Source organism: Nuphar pumila, chromosome 3 (genome assembly GCF_984573655.1).
Source record: "Nuphar pumila chromosome 3, dmNupPumi1.hap1.1, whole genome shotgun sequence".
NCBI classification, from domain to species: Eukaryota; Viridiplantae; Streptophyta; class Magnoliopsida; order Nymphaeales; family Nymphaeaceae; genus Nuphar; species Nuphar pumila.
In genome coordinates this window covers 121,656,407-121,674,600 of record NC_143251.1, presented here as the reverse complement: position 1 = coordinate 121,674,600, position 18,194 = coordinate 121,656,407, and positions in this window count along the sequence as shown.

Below are 18,194 nucleotides of genomic sequence, written 5' to 3'. Positions count from 1 at the left end.
CACAAAACGCGACGACAAAGAACAAGACACATGCAAGAGCAAAACATATGCACAAAGTGTGGCAACAGGGTAAGGATGAAACAATACATAGAAAAAATAGATGTGAAATAAATGCAGGAGCATAAATGTGAGCAAGAAAGACAAAAAATCAAAGCCTGGGTACATAAAGTGCGACAACAACAGGAAAGTAAAATGCATGAAAGTAAGACAGAAAAAGAAAGGCCTTGGTGCATAAAGCGATGCAACAAAAAGAAAAGTATAAAAATTAAAAGCAGAAAGTAAAAGTCGTAGTGCATAAGGCACGAGGCAACATAAAGAAAAATATAAAAAAGTAAAAAGATAGAAAATAAAAGCTTGGTTAGATAAAGTGATGCGGGAAAGTAAAGACAAGAAAGTAAAGACAGAAAGTAAATATGAAAATAAAAGCTTGGGCACAGAAAGCACAACAACTGAAAGCAATAAAAAGATACAAGTAAAAAGAATAAACATCTTGAAATCGCATCCTCGAGTTAAATGCGTACATATATAGATATACGTATACATATTGTTCATAATCCTTTCTTTTGTCATTTTAAGTTTTAATTGCTTAATTTAAGGTTGTTTATTGTCTTTTGTGCAACTTTTTCCTACCTTGAGGGGTTGTGGTTCTGTGAACACTTGCAAGTGTAAGGGCGAATGTGGTTAGGCCATAGGGTGCGAGAGGGCTTCGCCGTGCAACCTGCGATGCAAAAAAGTTAGTACACCATTATCAAAATAAGCGGCGAGTCTGGTAAGACTCGCAGAGGTTGTCAGACCAGACTCGGTGCGAGGGTTGGCAGGGAGCTTCACTCCCTGCCTGGAGGGGGCTCAGCTCCCTGCAGAAAAGCTGCAGACCCCTGCCTAGCACGAAGTGGTAGAGGCAGGGAGCCTTGCTCCCTTTATGCTCGAACAATAGAGGCACGAAGGGGTAGGGGCTCGACCCCCTGCCAGCCTGACGAAAGGCCTCAGAGGCAGGGGCTTCGCCCCTTGCATGCTAGAAAGGAGCAAAGACAGGGGTCGAGCCCCTGTCTGCCCAACAAAAGCAGAGAGACAGGAGATGGAATGGGGAGGGCTCGACCACTCCCCGCCAACAGGAACACAGGGAGGGACTCAACCCCTCCCCTGCAACAGAGGGAACCCCTCCCCCGCGAAGGCAACGCAGCAAGGAGGGACCCAGCCCCTCTGCTGCGCCAACAGGGCTAAGAAAAAGACAAAGGCAGAGGGCGGAGCCCCCTATCGATCGGAGAAAAGCAAAGGTAGGGGTTTAAGCTCCTTGTCGACCGGAGAAAAGCAAAGGCAAGGGGGAGGAGCCCCCTGCCGACCAAAGAAATATGAAGACAGGGGGCTCCGCCCCCCTTCTTGACACAAACAAACTGTGACAGGGGGCTCTGCCCCTTGCTCGATAGAAGGAGGATGAGACGAAAAAGAGGAAAAAGAAGAAGGGAGAAGAGGTTACCTGCGGAGGTAGTCAGCAAGGGTCGCCAGCGAGAGCACATAAGGGAGGCAAGGAGGCAATTGACGAGGTTGCCTGTGTCGATCTCGGTAAACAAAAGAAGAGGAGGTTGGAGAAAGGGGCCTCCAACGAGGCCGCGGGCGAAGGGAGCTGGCTCACCAGACCTCCAGCGTCGAGGGTGCCTCTGTCGAACCGAAGCGGCACGAGGGAGAGAGAAGGAACCACAGGAGGGGAGAAGGTTTGGGGGTACCTGGGGGTTGTCGGGGGTGTCTGCCTGATGCAAGGAGGAAGAGGGCGACAGAAGGGGGTGTCAATTTAGGCACCAGTGTGAAGAAAGGAGGTGGATGTGGTGGGTCGCTGGTGTCCTACCAGAAGGGGGAGAAGGGGAGGTCGCCAGAGAGGCCTTCGACAGGATGTGTATGGTGGGTGGCTGTAAAAAGAAGTGGGAGGGGGAGTGGGGGTGACAGAGATGGGAGTCGGAGAGAGCGACACCGTTTTTTTACCCCTCACCCCTCTCAGCCTACATCCTTTAAGGAATTGGGTTGAAGGTTCAAGAACCAGGGTTGCGTGTCTGGGTCGGGCTCGGATCCAGGTCCGACACGGTGGACCAACCTCGGCACATGCCCGACACGTGTCTGACACAAATTTTTTTATAAAGGGTTTTACAAATGGTCCTTGCCATGGGGGTTCATGTTATTTTCACAACTACCGTAGGTACGACAAGCTGAGCCTTACCATGTCTTTGTGCTCGTTGCGGTTCTATGAGTTATAAATTCAAAAAAAAAGTCAAGCACAACAAAGGGCATGATAGGATAATAGGAGCTTGAAAAGATTTTAATTGAGAAAAGGAGGGCAAAGAAATGGTCAAGATAGTATACCATTATCTCAATGTCCCAACAACTATATTCCAAATATTAAGAAACAAAAAATATAAAAATATAAAATGCCAATTCAGCCCCTACTAGGTGGACACCTATTATAATGTCGAATGATTGAAATACCCCTTATGGGTATTTCTGTTTACATACAAAGTGTATATATATATATTATAATACATTTTAACACTCTCCCTTAAATATGTCGAAAGTTTGGAAACAAAAAGAAACAAAGGGAAGGATCGAAGTCTTGAATGATAATCTTCTCCAAATGTTGACATAAGCTACCTCATCTTTATGATGCACTAACAATCAAATTTTTTTTCTCAACTCATAGTATCTTTACGAACTTGCAGAGGAAAAACAAATAGTTGGTTTCAACTATACAAAAGAAGATATCTTAACCAAATAGTTATAAAATTTCAAAAACAAATATATATATAAGAATAAGAATAACACTCAAGTAGAATTTTCAAACAAGATAGCAATAATTTTAAGATTTTAGAAACAGTAGTCACTCATTAAGAAAGATAAGAGGAACATACCTCAAAGATAATTTTTTATAAAATCAAATTTAGACAATTATAAACCCAAAATAATATATTTTTCAAGAAAACATAAATATTGATCATAAAAGAATTTGATCATTAAAGGTCATATAAATTATCAAGAATAGACAAACAATCATGCATAAATAATATCCTTTAAAAAAATGCTTCAAATGAAATAACAAATCATCATTTATGTCAAGTGAACATGACAACATGCATATGAAATATAACAATTCAAAGAGCCCTCATTGAAGGAGAAGTTAATTAAATTCATGCATACAACAATGTGGACAAGATAATCAATATAAAACATATATATATATATATATATATATCCAACGTGCATATAGTAATGAATGAGAGCAACCTCATAAATCACACAAAGCATACCCCAATAGGGTTTACTCATAAAAACAAGAGAATTACTCATACAACCCAAAATGAGTTCAAGCATAAAGGGGCACTAATAGGCCAAACAACAATCTTAAAAGTAAATATTTTATCAATAAAATGCACATAAGGGCTATAAGATGCACAATCACAAGGTGTGCATAAAACAATGCCACTAAAGAGCTATAAGGTGCACAATAGCAGAAGCCACAAATGGCTAACCCAAGAGATAAAAATATAATCTTTATTGGGCTTTCAAGCGCACGAAATTCATGAAATTTTATCAATAAACATTTTTTTCATACAAGGGCAAATGAGTAATAAAAGTTTAGAAACTTCATGGAGAGATTTTAAAAATCCCACATAACAAAAGGATCAATATTTGCAAATCTCAACACAAGGTTGCTCTCCACAAGCAACCACCTCTTTCACCTCTAACTTAAAATTCAAGTGGATCCGCACATAGGACAAGCGATCAATCATAATGTTACTTACGGGCTTTATAAACACACAAAAAGTGTGAATAAACAAGCAAGAGATCAATCATAATGTCACTTATGGGCTTTACAAACACATAAAAAGTGAATAAAAAAGGGCCACTTTTGGGTCTTATACCAGCTACAATCATAAGAGGTGCACATCCCTCACCTCACAAATGATTGTACAACGGTAAACAACTTCAATTACAACGGGTGCACATAACTCCCCACAACCGTGGTTGTAAAATTGATAAAACAATCTCTTAACCAATAAAAAGGTTACTCAAATAAGAGGGAAGAGTGAAGAAATCAATATAGTTAAATATATTGTAATTAAGATATGCTAATGTCAATAAACAAGAAGATTTAAAATACAATATTTAAATCAAAGCAATAAATTTTGCAATAATATGAGATATAATTCATAGGGGCCAAATATGGTCACAAGTAAATAACAATAGAGCCATCACTTAACAAAAATCGATACGAGCATCCAATAAATAATAAAGGCCAAATAAATAATTCAGTGGTACAAATCACTCATAGAAACAAAGGTCAATCAATTGTTAGTGAGAGCCAAGACTAATGTCAACACAACATCTATCAACTTGGCAATCTATACAGACCGGAAGATAATGGTGAACAGATAACTAACCTTGGCATCACAACATCGAGGTGCACACAAAACAAATGAGTGATAGAACACACTCATAGAACTAGAGGTCAATCAACCATTAGAGCCAAAACATTTGGCAATCTATATTGACAATAATTCAAAGGTGTACAGATAACTCACCTCAACAACTAATTCTGGTTTCATAACATAAAAGTGCATACAACTCATCTCGATACTGCCAAACAAGTAATAATGGATGTGTCGAATGAAGGATGAAAATCTAACAAAGCCATATAAAAAGTCAAATAATTTTTTTTTAAAAGATATATTTCAAGGAACAAGAATCGATTGGACAACAATTTCAAGTGAAATACTCAAATAGGTTTAGTAAAAGCATGCAACAAATGCAATCATACGACAAGACAAAATATCCACCAATAAGAGTCTTTAACAAGAAAGTCCATCAATAGATACAAAATGAACAAGGACAAAAGTAAACCACAGGGTACACTTACAAAATATCAAATGAGTCTTCAATCACGAATAAAAATGTCCACCATTATTAAGTGGACAAACATAAAGAAATGTTCTCTAAGGAACACACACTCACATGACCCATCAAGGGATACACACAAGAAACTTGCAATTTTGAAAATAATATTTTATTGAATATCACAAGTATGCAAAAATCATAATATTTAAATCCCATGCAAATACATGTAAGATAATATTCATTAAAGAGTTATAGCACAATCACAAGGGCTACTAAAGGACCAACAAAAGAGCACATAATAAAGTAAATATTTTTTTAAAATTTGTACAATGCATATGAATTCATAAACCTCATAGAGGAGTTCAACATAAATTCCTCAAGGATGAGAGCATAATATTGTTAGAACCCGGCCTTAAGTAGGGGCGGATTCTACAATAAGCCTCATGGTTTGTAAGGCCTACCCTCTTGAGGGATTGGTTTTAGTGGTTGAGCTTCAAGTTGTCTGAAATAAAAGAGGGCAAGGGGCGACTCAGGAGGGAAAATATCGATCCCTCAATAATTGAAAAACAAGAACAAAGAATATAGACTCACTCAATAAACTTCATTAATTTCATTCATGAATAATAGCACTTATTTATAGAATCTATTTGAGTCCTAAAAGAAATAAATAAGAATCCAAATAGGAAAAGAGGTCCTCCAGTTCCTGTCAGATTGGGTTTCTTGAGTAGATCTAGATTCAATATGGCTTCTTAGTGTCAGATCTGGGACAGTTTGTTACAATCTACCCCTCTCAAATTTGCCTTGTCCTCAAGGCGTGAGCTCTCCGAAAACTGCTGCCACATTTGATCTTTGTCACCTTTGAGGTCAAATACTAGGTGCATGATTTTCTCCCATGCCTTGATGGGATTGTATATAGGGACACTTAAAGTTTTGGCTAATTTTTTTACAAACGGATTGAGTTCGAGCTTGCCTAAGGTGATGGTTTTGGATAGGATCTGACTAGATTAGGTAAGAGTCTATTTGTTTTAAATAAGGTTTTGGTTATTTGAATTTGGGGGATCCAATACAAGAGATTTAGATTTAAGACCTGCGTTTGGATCTAAATATTCTTGAATTGAATTTGTGTCTAGAGGAGGATCTCAGACGAGTTCTAAGGGAAGGATGTCTGAATCATGTTTTGGGTTACTTGGGTCATTGCAAGTTGGGATTGGGTTTCGGCCTTGCTTGGGGTTGGTTTGGAGCAAGGGTCATCAAAACAGAACTCCAAATCCAAGAACCGACTTGAATAAGTGGTTTTTATCCTGGGTAACTGGTTTAGGACATGAGAACTAGTGAGAACCGGGTCAGAATCAGTTTGGTCTAGCCTGAACCAATGTCATTCTCGTTAATCCCGGTTTCAGGCGAGCCATAGGGGGAAACTGGTTTGAATGTGAACCGGTTTTCCAAAGAGACCCATCGTGAGGTTCTCTCACCATGAAAGGGCTCGGGTTTGGAAACCTTCCACTTGCCTCCCATGGTAGGTCGACGGGCAGCCCAGCGTGCCGCCAACAAGTGAAGGCTAGCGGATGGTTGTCGGGATCCTCCTGGCCATCGGCTTGCCCAGCCGACCCTCGCGAAATCAAGGGGAAGAAAGGAGGGAGGTGGCCAGGTCGCGGCAACTGAGCCACCGTCCTTCAGACTCATTAAGCTCCTCCATCGTTCGAGTGAAGGTCAAACCTGAACAGATTCAAGAAAGATGTAGGCCCTTTATCGCAGGATCAACTGTTGTTACCTTAGAAGGGGCAAATTCTATAATAGGGCCTACCCTCTTGAGGCACCAATTTTAATAGTTGAGCTCTAAGTTGTTTTAAATAAAAGAGAGCAAGGGGAGGAGATGGAAAGGGGCAATTGATGAAAGAGAATATCGATCCCTTGAGAATTGGAAACAAGAACAAGAATTAAGAATAGACTCACTCAATAAACTTCATTAATTTCATTAATGAATAGTAATACTTATTTATAGAATCTAATTAAGAGTTCTAAAAAAAATAAAAGACCAAAAAATAAGAATCTAAATAGAAACGGGGTCATCAATTTCTGTAAGACTGGGTCTTTTGAGCGGATCTAAATTCATAATAACTTCTCAGGGTCAAATATGGTGTGGTTCGTACGGAACAAGTTATATATAAAGAAATCATGCTCAAAACCTTATGCACAAATAAATAAACTCATTCATCAATGGGTATAGAAAGACTATCATAAGTGCACAAAGATCAAGTATTCAAATTTATAACAAGGTATTTATGATCACTAAGACCCAACTACATATGATACCATGTAAGAGTACACAAGTTTAAAAAAATCTCATAAGGTCATACTTGTAAAAATCACACAAAATCATTATTAAAGTAAATATTTCAAATCATTTTAAGATATTTAGTAATAAAGAAACAACACTAATATGAGTTTGTTCAACATAAGGATAGAAACACATACTTATAACCACGAAATGTTCAAATAAAGTATCTAATTGTCAAGAACACATAAACTTAAAAAAACTTTAGATCACATACAAATTAAAAAGATTTATAAAAGCATTCACATGCATATATTATTTAACAAAATCCTTAGGAAAGCATTTTAATAAATTAGCACAAATACAAATTCGATTTCAATTTAACAAGTTTGAAAGAGACATTTAAAATTTTGAAAAATAACCCCATATACCCAAGGTTTTTCAAGAAAAACCAATCGTTTAATAATAAATAAAAACAATGAAAATTAAAAAAAAAGGATTTTGAGAAATAACAAATAATTTTTCACATAAGAAAAATGCATGTTTTTCTTATGTATAAAGCACGAGATAGACAACTTCAAAAGATAATTATATATATAAAGATTTAAGATACATATTGGTTTAAGATCTTCCTTGAATCCAAGCCATACATTGATCACTATTCTTTTACGAAGCACGAACTTGAACCAAAGAATCCCAAGACCCAAAAAAGCAAAATACTAAGAAAATTTTCTTGGCTCTAATACCATGTAATGAAATATACGGAAAAACAAAACAAGTGCCTCAAAGGGCTTACAATAACATAAACAGAAAGTGCATGTGCACAATTCCACTAAGGGACAATAGAAAGTGCCAACATAGGCAATACAAACAACCATTATGGAAAATATCATGTATTAAGGCAAAAGCAAGGTTGTATGTATTGTATCGTAACCTGTATCGGTCGGGCCCATAGTTATACCGTATTGTATTGTAAATTTGTAATAAATTTTTAAAAACTCCAAAAAATCAAGAAAAATTTAGCAAAAATTCTAAAAAATATATATCACATTAAACAATGATAAGTTGCACAAAATACAATTATAAAATCACATATAAAGCACTTATGTCTTTATGAGCTGCATAAGACACCAACTAATATAGAATCATAAATAATATTACTTAGATATCTCACAAGAATAATGCAAAATATTAAATATCTTGCAATTAAGAACATTACATAAGACTCATACTTTTATATTACATAAAAAAACCAAGTTTATAAACAATTAAGTGTTAAATAACTTAGTTTTTTTTTAAACATATTATATGATAAAACCTTAATAATCATAAACATCTTCATCATCATTATATTCTTCTCATCCTTCGACAGTCCACATCATCTACAAGGTATGTGGGGTCTTCACCATCTACCTCTTATGCTCCTTCCATGTTAATCCACTGAATGTCCTCTTCATTCAAAAGATTCTATGTTTCTTCTTCAACCCATACATCAAATTCATCAAATTGTTCCAAAGTGATGGGATCAAATTACTCTTTATGCTTCCTTGTTGATAATTTTTCAATTTGCCTAAAATGATGTCATGAAAAAATTAAAATTAATTAGGTTTTGATTGAAAATGATAAATAAACTTTATAATTTTATATACTTCTGCCTCAGTCGCAAGTTGTAGCAAACGTATACGAGGTCATTGAGCCTTTTTGTGATCCAATCTATTTCTTCTTTTGGTATAGATTTGCTCAAAGACACTCCAGTTTCTCTCACATTCACTTGTACTACATGTTTGGCTAAGAATGTAAATGGCAAGAACTCTTCAATTTGGAACATCACTTCCAAACCTGACCCACCACATACAACAATAACAATAACTATGCCTTTATCCCAAAACAATTGGGGTCGACGATATGAACAAAAAAAAAATTCATTCTGGGTCTTCCACATAAATCCTTATCCTCCAATCATTTTTATCAAATGTCATGTCCTCGGTGAGGTTCAAAGCATTCATATCATGTCCTATCATCTCAAGAGTTCACCATTTTTGCGGTTACCCACTCGTGGACAGTGTACATCCTCACAGAGAATCCACCTCTAGCCGGTTACTAGATCTTAATCATACATAACCTCACAGAGAATCGTCTAGGAAACCCGATCCTCAACAAATGTCATATCCAATAAAAATTATTATGATACACACATAACACAAATGACCTATCTCAGGGTTGATAGCCACTATTATAATTAACAAGATCAATGTTGAATCACCTGGTTTGGGAAATGTACAACCTCACAAGGAATTACCACCCTAGTTGGTATACCTGGTCTTGGACAATACACTTCCTCACAGGAGTTCACTGTCTTTGCGGCTACCCGCTCGTGGACAATGTACATCTTCACAGAGAATCTACCACCCTAACTGGGTCATCCGCTCTTGATCATATACTCCCTCGCAAATAATCCTTTGGAGATCATACGTGCACACTTTCAAACATTTTAATCAACTACAATTTCATCTTATTGGCAAAATTTTCATGAAATAAATATTCAATATCTATTTTGATGCAACCTAGCATTGTTTACTTTTTTTTCAAAGAGAGTTGGCTCATTCCGATGAGGTATTTCTCTCAGTCCCATCAAGGTCTTCCCCATCGAGGAATCCATGCTTTGTATATTCACTCAAATAAAAATTATACCTGAACCTCGTCTCATGAGGTATTTTTAAAAAATGTCCCATCATGGGTTTTTCAAATATCTTCGACCCATCTAGGTTAAGGGCTAAACCTGAGTCTTTTCAAAAAATTCTTATTTTGTCTCAGCCATGAGACTTCTTCAGAATCTCTCCTTTTTACCATTTCAGGATATTCATCCCAGAGTCCCATCACGATTTCCTCATTTTCTTCTGTCCAAATTATTTTCATTCTTGAGGACTTTGTTTCTTCCCAAAACCTTTTAGGATAAGGTACCAAACTTGGGAATAATGTTTTACAAAAACAATTCTTTCACACCCAGTTCAGACCTTCTGACTGGGGCATTTTTAAGAAAATTTGACGTGTCTTCTTTGCCGCTAAGCTCAACTCACAACCGGCTTAGCAACAAAGAGGGACATATGTGAACACCCCAAATTTTCTAAAAAAAATCTAAAAATTTCTCTTTTTCCTCTGACCTCCCATCTTCTAAAACCTCAGGTTTTCCCTCGCATTCCTCTCACATTTTTTTTCTCAAAAACATTTTTTAGAAAAATAGCTTTTTCCCCTCTATTTGAATTTTTTTGTAAAGGAGCCCCTGTTAAAACATATGTAATAATACATCTATATATATATATAAATATAGATGTATTCACCATAATACCCGATAGGGGTATTATGGTCTTTTCACAAGTACCCAATAGGGGTATTTGTTTTATTTCTTTTATTTTCCTGTTTTTTATTTTTGTTTTTTTATTTTCTAAAATGTATTTTGGGATACCAAAAGGGGCCCCACAATGGAGTCGTTGGGGCCCCGCGGTCACAATTGTGACCGTTGGGGGCTCCCAACGACTCTATTGGGAGCCCCATTTGGTCTCCCTTTTCTTATAAATAAGGGGAACCCCCCTTGTATTTGGTATTGCTTTAGAGAGCTCCTCTCCAATAAAAGAGATATTTTTTTTATGTGTGTAGCCTTATTATAAGGCCCTTCGTATACCCTTGGTGGATTTCTTCTCTTATGCTTGTTTCATTTGTCCGTGTTGGACATAGTGAATGCTTTGGCATTCTTGGATTCTTTCGCATACTTCATTACATGGTATCAGAGCCATACAATCTTCTAAGGTAAAATCGTGTCTCTCTCTACTTCCTTTCTTTTTCACATCTTCATTTTGTAGCAATGAAAGTCAAGATCGATCTATCATTCAAGCTCAATGGGAAAAATTACATGACGTGGGCATCCACAATAGAGAATAATCTCAAAGGCAAGAAGCTTTGGGGTTATGTAATTGGAACCGTTCCGGAACCCCAACTTAAGCTCACAAAGATGAAAGAAGATCAAGAGAAAACACTTGAAGGTGATGCTCGTCTCATGGCCATAGAAGATTATCATCACCAAATGGAAGATTGGGAGAGCAACCATGCAAAAATCCTAGCATGGTTTATGAATAATGTTGAACTTAAGGTATGTGCAAATATTGCAAAATTCCGCCGGGCAAATGAAGTTTGGTTTTTTATGAAGGGTATGTTTACCCAAAAGGATCTTGCAAGAGCTTATTTTTTGCAAGAAAAAGTGAGAAGCACAAAACAAGGCGACATGAGCATACAAGACTATTATAGTGCTCTAAATCCTTTGTGGGATGAATTGACTCTTTTAGAGCCTAAATGGGTGGCTATGGAGGATGTGGAACTAAGACAAAAACAAATGGAACAAGATAGATTGTTTCAATTTTTATTTGGGTTTTGTCCCTAATTTGAACAAGTTAGATCCTCACTTCTCCATAGATCTACGTTTCCTCCTTTAGAAGAGGCTATTGCCGAGATTACTCAAGAAGAGACTAGGCATAGCATGGGTAAAAGCATAGATGAAGTTCTTGCCGTATCTAAACCCGACAATCATGTTAAAACATACAAACCACCTCATTTTGGTAAGCAAGGGAGTGGTGGAAGAAAAATGATTATATTTCATCATTGTTATGAGCTGGGACATATTAAACCCGTTTGCCCAAAGCTAAATGGGGCATTCAAGCCAAAGGTGGCTTCCGTTGAGGAATCATCCACCAAAGAAGATGACGACAAGAACGGGGATCTCAAAGATACTCTTGGTCAAATCTCCTTGGCTCTCCAACAAATTCTAAAGGCTACTTCTTCCACCTCCGGTGCCGCCATTGCCTCATCATCACCTCCCGGTACGTACTCTTGGATTTTAGATTTCGGAGCCTCTTTTCACATGACTCCTCATGAAAATGCATTAACCAACGTGCACACCAATTTAAAAATATCTTATGTCTCTACGGCTGATGGAACTTTTCTCAAAATAAATGGTATTGGAACTCTTGATTCTAAAAATGTTCAAAATTTTCTTGTTCTAAAAGTTAGAATAGTTCCTAAATTAAATCTTAACCTCTTTTCCGTTTCTCAAATTGCCGACCATGGATGTGAAATATCTTTCTCATCCCAAGGGTGCTTTGTGCAGGATCTCCGGTCCGGGAAGCGGATTGGGCAAGGCCATAGGAAGGAAGATCTATATTTTATGGATAACTTAATGCTTCCAAATACATCATTTTGTACTTATGTCCAAGACAAAAATATTGAAACTTGGCATAAAAGGCTTGGACATCCAAGTTACTCTAAAATGTATCTTTTTCCTTTTGGAAACAAGTTTTGTAAAGAAAAAGATATCAATTGCAAAGATTGCATTTTTGAAAAACTGAAGTCTATTCCTTTTCCTATTAGAACCTTTGTGACAACAAGACCTTTTGAATTGGTGCATTCCGATGTATGGGGACCATCTCCGGTTCTATCCAAAGGTGGTTATTCATATTATGTTATCTTTATTGATGATTATACTAGATATGTATGGATTTATTTTCTTAACCTTAAATCGGAAGTTTTTAACTTCTTCAAAGAATTTTATGCAAAAGTTCAAAATCAATTTCAAAGTCAAATATCCATTCTTAGATCCGATTCGGGTGGAGAATACTTATCAATGAGTTTCAATCATATTTAAAACAACATGACATTTGTCATCAAAAATCTTGTCCAAGAACTCCTCAACAAAACGGTCTAGCGGAAAGAAAATATAGACATATTTTAGAAACCACTAGATCTTTACTCATTTCTAAAAATATTCCTAAAAGTTTTTGGGCCGAAGCCGTGTTAACCTCCACCTATTTAATCAATAGAATGCCATCTTCAAAATTGAACAATATCTCTCCTTATGAAAAAATTTTCAATATGACACCCGACTACAATCGTCTTCGTATTTTTGGGTGTAAATGCTTTGTTCTTTTACATAAAAGAGACAAATTGTCACCTAAAGCAATAGAATGCGTATTTTTAGGATATGGTGAAAATCAAAAGGGCTATAGATGCTTTGACTATAAAAACAATAAGTTATTTGTCTCCAAAGATGTGACCTTTTTAGAAGATGAAAATGGATTTGAAATATTGGAAAAACAAAATGAAATTGATTATATGTTTATCAATGATCTTTTAGAAGATTCAAATGATGACTCTTTGAGTCATCCCGAATTTTTAGAAAATACTCATGATTCTCATGATAATGATGCATCACCAACTAATGGTGACAATCTTCAAGTATACACTCGGCGTGAGGAAGCACAACCTATTAGTGCTTTAGAAAAATTCTTGCGGCTTAATGAACCCCTAGAAGAAACCTCCCTTAGGCGATCTTTTAGAGAATCAATTCCACCTAATAGGTTTGTCTCATATGAAACTCTCTCACCTAACTATAGAGCTTGTCTAATAGCCTTGCATTCTTACTATGAACCTTCCCATTATAATCAAGCAAAAAATATTTCTCATTGGGTTGAAGCAATGAAAGTTGAACTAGATGCTTTAAATAGGGCTAAAATTTGGGAAATAGTTCAACTTCCTCCAAATAAAAAAGCTATAGGATGTCGGTGGGTCTACAAAGTCAAAACAAAAAGTGATGGTTTCCTAGAACGTTATAAAGCTAGATTAGTTGCTAAGGGATATTCACAAGAATATGACATCGATTATGAGGAGACTTTTGCCCCCGTGGCTCGCATGACAAGTGTTAGAACTCTAATTGATGTAGCATCATCTAAGAAATGACCTATATTTCAATTAGATGTTAAAAATGCCTTTCTTAATGGTCAGTTGAATGAAGAAGTATATATGGACCCTTCGCCGGGAATTAGTGTTAACCAAGGTCAAACTCTTCGATTATTAAAAGCTTTATATGGCCTTAAACAAGCCCCTAAGGCTTGGTATGATAGATTTAGTGCTATCATGTTATAATTGTGATTTCGTTCATGTTATACTGACACTGCTCTTTTTGTTAAACGTGCAGGTAATAGTATCATCATCCTTCTGCTTTATGTTGATAATATGATCATCACTGGCAATGATGAAAGTGGTACTCTTAATGTTAAAAATATGTTAAAACATAATTTTGATATGTGTGATCTGGGTTTTCTCAGGTATTTTCTTGGTATAGAAGTAGCATACTCTCCTCGATGTTATATATTGTCACAGATGAAGCTTGCTGCAGACATATGTTCCAAATCTGGGATTTCAGATGACAAAAAGGTGGAGACTCCCGAGGTTATCAATGCTAAACTACGACTGGAGGATGGAGTTCTGCTGGATGATCCTACGCCCTACAGGCAACTCATTGGCTCTCTCACCTATCTGACTATCACCAGGCCTGATATTGCTCATGCTGTGCACTCTGCAAGCCAATTTCAGCATGCCCCTACATCTGTGCATATGAGTGTTGTGGTTCGGATCATTCGATACATCAAAAATACTTTGACTAAAGGGCTATTCCTATCCTCACTCTCTTCCTTAGATTTACTGGCTTATACTGATGCTGACTGGAGAGGAAACACAAATGATCGAGTCTCAACTACTGGCTTTTGTGTTTTCTTAAGAGATTCGCTAATTGCTTGGAGGTGCAAGAAACAACAGAAAGTCTCATTGTCTTCTGCTGAAGCAGATTACAGGGCTATGACAACTACTACAATGGAGCTTGTGTGGCTTCGAAGTCTTCTTCAAGATATGGGAGTCGAAATTATCGGTGCTTCGAAGCTTTGTTGCGACAACAAAAGTGTCATCTATATTGCCAGCAACCACACCTTTCATGAGAGGACTAAACATATTGAAATGGACTGTCACTGTGTACGTGATGAATATCTTCGTGGGATAGTTACACTGCCATATGTCACTTCAGAATATCAACTTGCAGATTTCTTTACCAAAGCCCTGCCTGCTCCTCGCTTCTTGTTCCTTCTTGGCAAACTTTCGGTCATCTCCCCGTAAAGTTTGAGGGGGGGTGTTAAGACATATGTAATAATACATCTATATATATATAAATATAGATGTATTCACCATAATACCCGATAGGGGTATTATGGTCTTTTCACAAGTACCCAATAGGGGTACTTGTTTTATTTCTTTTATTTTCCTATTTTTTATTTTTGTTTTTTTATTTTCTAAAATGTATTTTGGGATACCAAAAGGGGCCCCACAATGGAGTCGTTGGGGCCCCCAGCGGTCACAATTGTGACCGTTGGGGGCTCCCAACGACTCTATTGGGAGCCCCCTTTGGTCTCCCTTTTCTTATAAATAGGGGGAACCCCCCTTGTATTTGGTATTGCTTTAGAGAGCTCCTCTCCAATAAAAGAGATATTCTTTTTATGTGTGTAGCCTTATTATAAGGCCCTTCGTATATCCCTTGGTGGATTTCCTCTCTTATGCTTGTTTCATTTGTCCGTGTTGGACATAGTGAATGCTTTGGCATTCTTGGATTCTTCTGCATACTTCATTACAGCCCTCCCTTGCAAAAATTTGGAAAGCTGAAGGGACCCGTTTAAAACTTCTGCAAAGCCTCTCCCTGTTTAAAGGACGATCGCAAAAGCTCCTCGCCTCACCCTTCGATTTCCCCTCTCGAAGCATCCATCCCCAACCGTTTCTCTCTCTCTCGATCATGCTCGCTCCCTCTCCCGTCCATCTTTAACCTCTATCTGATCTTTTTCCCTCTCGATCCTTCCTCTCTGCTTTATATAAACAGGCCTCCAGGGATCACAATTTTCATCGCCTTTCACCCCCGCACCCCTCTTCTCTTCACGCATCAACGACTTTTCACCCCATCAGAGTCACGACCCCTTCTTCTCCCGATTTCCTTCTTCCCTTCTTTCCTCTGTTTCTTCCTTTCTAACTTTCTCTTCTGGTCGACTGAAGGTGGTTGATCTATTTTTCAACTTCTTGAGGAAGTACTACCACTCGATCAAGCAAATAGTAAGTGAACGATCCTCCAGCAACACGTCTTGAGGATTCACCCCTCCGATTTCAACCTCTGTTAATCTAAGGTAAGAGTTCTTCCTTTTCCCTTTGTTTCCTATGTAAAATCGCCATTTCAAGCATTTTTTTTTGTCGATCTTCACATAATATCCATCACCTTCCTTTTGCTTTCAACTTCTGCTCACTGAATGCATGATTTGCAGGGTCGATCTGCATATAGCAAGATCGACCTGCATATTGCGACATCAATGGAATGAATACATTCCTACATTTTTTTTCTTTTATTTTTAATTTCTGTTTACGTATGGTTTTAGCTTGTTTCAATTTTTGCTTCAATTCCTATCTTTCTTTCTATGAGCTTTGATGCTTGCTTTGATTGTTGTTGGATTTCTGTTTTTGATTTATTTTCTTTTCCTATTTTTGATTTGTTTTTTATTCTGATTCATGCTTGGTTCATTTTTTTTTAGTTTGGCTTTATTACAACATTTCCCTCATTCGTGGCATTCTCATATTCCATTCATGCCCACTGTGGTTCCTTGAGTTTTCATATCACAATAACCCCATGGCCGCTGTAATCCTCTGGGTATTCGTAGCATAGCAGCTAAGGGATTGTCGTAATTCCTTGCATCTTCAATATCGCCATGTTTTGGGATATCCATTGTTCATTCATACTTAGTCGCATATCATAGTTTCATTATATCTTTCATTGCTTATGCATCCCCATCTGATTATCTTCTTTATTTTGCATTACATCATCGTGATTTACACCCCATCTGTATAAACTGATTTGAGCATATTCTGCTCAAAGATCACCCTGCTTCAATCATATTCATGAGATCGGTTATTCATTGTATAAATCATTATGCATCTGTTGACTGTATATTTTTCTTAATGTATAATTCCTTGTATGGGGTCGATTATTTAGTAGGCATTTGTTCCTGTGTCCCACAATACATGCACCCCTTTCCCATATTTATCCACGGTACCCCTAAAGCCCATTCACTAAGCTCATCCACTGTTATGAACGTTCTTCGTGGGTATATCCACCCTTATTCACTCCCTGGTGCCTACTTACGCATTTTATTGTCGATCCCCTCACCTGACATGTGCGTCGCCCATCATGTAAGCCCTCACTGCATACTGTTTATATCTATAGCGTATCATTTTCATACACTTATGTCATTATCGATTGATGTGCTTCCAGTATATCAGTCAACGTGTTCATGATACAATGTGCTTATGACATATCATCTGATATACCTATAGTACATCAGTTAATATGTTAGTAACATATCAATTCTGCTAGTAAGTATGTCAGTTGCATAGGTAATATCTGGTTTTCATAATATGATATCATAATACATGCCTATGCCACCATCCTCTGCACATAAGTGTCTGCACATTATTTGCCAACACTCATCAACCATAAATGCCCAGAATATTTCCCGTTATTGCTTTCGTTAGCATATTGTTCTGCTATATTACTTTCCCTTAGTCATCTTTTTTTCCTACATCAGTGGTATTTCGGTTCTGAGTTATATTTTGTTCATTGTTAAACATCTAATGTGTCTCATTAATCAGTTGCATTTCAATAGATTTACTACTTGTCTTTCCCATTGTCGTTCATTTGTTATTGAGTAATATATCATCTTATTTACATCCTTCGTGCATTTTTATTTCCTCTATTTCATCTGACTTATGAGTTTGTGTTTACTCTGTATAGTCTATTGCTAAGGCTGATTTGCTATAAATGAATTACTGTATATCTTAGATCAGATCGACATATCGATTGTGTGGGTTCCCTTTACTTCAGATCTCGTTCGATCCTTAATAAGTTGTTCTGCTAAGATCACCCTATTGGATTATAGCAATGAATGTTGAATCGATCTGCTGAGATCAATGTGCTGAGTGAATCTGAATCTGAAGCATCAATTTGTGGTTTGAATCTGAATATACGACAGGGTTTTGTCGTGTGATCGATTCATAGCAGAATTCTTTTAAGAAATTTAATCTGTTGAAACCAAATCATTAGTGTGTTTAGTTGTTTGGTTGTTCAGCAGAATATTCATTTTGC